Consider the following 3,056-nt stretch of genomic DNA (forward strand, 5'->3'; position numbering starts at 1 on the left):
AATGTTCATTGCAGCTCTATTTACAATAGCCAGGACATGGAAGCAACCTAAGTGTCCATCGACAGATGAATGGATAAAGAAGATGTGGCACATATATACAATGGAATATTACTCAGCCATAAAAAGAAATGAAATTGAGTTATTTGTAGTGAGGTGGATGGACCTAGAGACTGTCATACAGAGTGAAGTAAGTCAGAAAGAGAAAAATAAATACCCTAAGCTAACACATGTATATAGAAGCTAAAAACAAACAAACAAAAAATGGTTCTGAAGAACCTAGGGGCAGGACAAGAATAAAGACGCAGACGTAGAGAATGGCCTTGAGGACACAGGTTGGGAGAAGGGTAAGCTGAGACAAAGTGAGAGAGTGGCATGGACATATATACAGTACCAAATGTAAAATAGATAGCTAGCGGGAAGCAACTGCATAGCACAGGGAGATCAGCTCCATGCTTTGTGACCCCCTAGAGGGGTGGGATAGGGAGGGTGGGAGGGAGACAGAAGGAGGAGGAGATATGGTGATATGTGTTTATGTATAGCTGATTCACTTTTTTATAAAGCAGAAACTAACACACCATTTTAAAGCAATTATACTCCAATAAAGATGTTAAAAAATTAAAAAGAAATAAAACAAAACAAAACTAACAAAAAAAAGAATAAGGCAATCAGAATGCACGGCTTGAAAGTAATAAGGTTTTTTGTGGTGTTTTTGATGTGTTAGGTGGTCTAAATTAATTTGACGGACTGTTCTATAGTCTTTGATGACTAAGATAGTGGAAATACTGGCCAATTAATTTCCCCTTTCATCCTCTGTTAAATCATTTTAGGAAACCCACCATAGCCAGCAAGGTCACTCTCAGGAGAAATGGTTTTGGAGAGTTTAAGGACAGAAAACTGTTCATCTTCAAGATGTTTCCTATGACATCTTCCCTTGGTGCCTGCAAAAGTCCAGGTTTTAAGTGGATGGTGTATGTCGATGATTTAATTTATTGTGTCCATTTGTTATCAGCGTAAGCGCAAAGCACTTGGCAGAACCATCATTTTTACACTACTGTTTATACTAGCTTAAGCAATGTTTGCACATCACAGATATGAAATAACAATCTAGCTGTTAGATTTACTAGCTGGAAAATTACTATGTGTTTGGGAGAGTGTTAGCAGTGGCTATTAAAAAAATATTATCTTGCATCTGTCTAGTGCCATTTTCTTTTAAAAGTGTTTCTACATATATAATTTCATTTTTTCTCACCTTTGAAGTAGAGAGGGATGCACATTAACTTCATTTACTGCATAATATGAATAATAAGTCAGAGATTAGGCAGAATTATCTAAGGAGAAGATCAAATATGAAATAAGACTTTGCATCTAGTGTAATTTATCTAGTGGTTTGATGACTATCTCTGATTTTTATCTAGAAATATATGATTCATCTGCTTCTCTCATGCCTTAATAGGACCCTTAAACTTGAGCACTAATTAACACTTACCTTGTTTTGTGCCTTCTACAGAGACCCAACGAATCAGGCACACAAAAAGAGATACTGCAACTAGGTTCAACCCCAGTTAGGTGTGCAGAAAACCTGCGTGTCTGGAATTCTCTGACTCCTATCAGTATATCCCAGACACTTCTAGAGAGTAAAGGTGCTGATATTTGCTCATTAAATTTGTTGTTTTACAAGGGAGTCAAGGCCACGGTCACACTCTTGGCCGTCTTCCTTGTCTAAAATGACATAGATTTGGACAATTTTATTTTATATATCTTATTTTATTTATATACTATATATAAAAATAAATTTATTATTTATTTATTTCAAATAAATCTATTTATTTATTCTTTTAAATTTTATTTATTTATTTATCTATTTTTGGCTGCGTTGAGTCTTCGTTGCGGTGCATGGGCTACCCATTGTGGTGGCTTCTCTTGTTTGTGGAGTATGGGCTCTAGGCTTCTGGGCTTCAGTAGTTGTGGCTCATGGGCTCAGTAGTTGTGGCTCATGGGCTCTAGAGAGCAGGCTCAGTAGTTGTGGCGCATGGGCTTAGTTGCTCTGTGGCATGTGGGATCTTCCTGGACCAGGGCTCAAACCCGTGTCCCCTGCATTGGAAGGCGGATTCCTAACCACTGTGCCACCAGGGAAGCCCCTATTTATTTATTTTTAAATAAATCTATTTATTTATTTTTAAATAAATCTATTTTAAAATAAATCTATTTATTTTAAAATAAATCTATTTATTTATCTATTTTTAAATAAATTTATTTGTTTATTTATTTTTAGCTGTATTGGGTCTTCATTGCTGTGCATGGGCTTTCTGTAGCTGCGGTGAGTGGGGAGCTACTCTTCATTGCAGTGCGTGGGCTTCGCATTGCGGTGGCTTCTTTTGTTGCGGAGCACGGACTCTAGGTGCATGGGCTTCAGTAGTTGTGGCACGCGGGCTCAGTAGTTGTGGCTCTGACTTGGATGACTATTTCCTTTCCCATGTTAGAGAAGTTATTGACTATAATCTCTTGAAATATTTTCTTGGGTCCTTTCTCACTCTCTTCTCCTTCTGGGAGCTCTATAATGTGAATGTTGTTGCACTTAATGTTGTCCCAGAGGTCTCTTATGCTGTCTTCATTTCTTTTCATTCGTTTTTCTTTATTCTGTTCTGCAGCAGTGAACTCCACCATTCTGTCTTCCAGCTCACTTATCCGTACTTCTGCCTATTCTGCTATTGATTCCTTCTAGTGTATTTTTTAGTTATTGTATTGTTCATCTCTGTTTGGTCTTTAATTTTTCTAGGTGCTTGTTAAACATTTCTTGCATCCTCTCCATCTTTGCCTCCATTCTTCTTCCGAGGTCCTAGATCATCTTCACTATCATTATTCTGAATTCTTTTTCTGGAAGGTTTCCTATCTCCACTTCATTTAGTTGTTTTTCTGGGGTTTTATCTTGTTCCTTCATCTGATACATAGCCCTCTGCCTTTTCATCCTGTCTATCTTTCTATGAATGTGGTTTTTGTTCCACAGGCTGCAGGATTTAGTTCTTCTTGCTTCTGCTGTCTGCCCTCTGGTGGATGTG

Source organism: Physeter macrocephalus, chromosome 12 (genome assembly GCF_002837175.3).
Source record: "Physeter macrocephalus isolate SW-GA chromosome 12, ASM283717v5, whole genome shotgun sequence".
Taxonomy (NCBI): Eukaryota; Metazoa; Chordata; class Mammalia; order Artiodactyla; family Physeteridae; genus Physeter; species Physeter macrocephalus.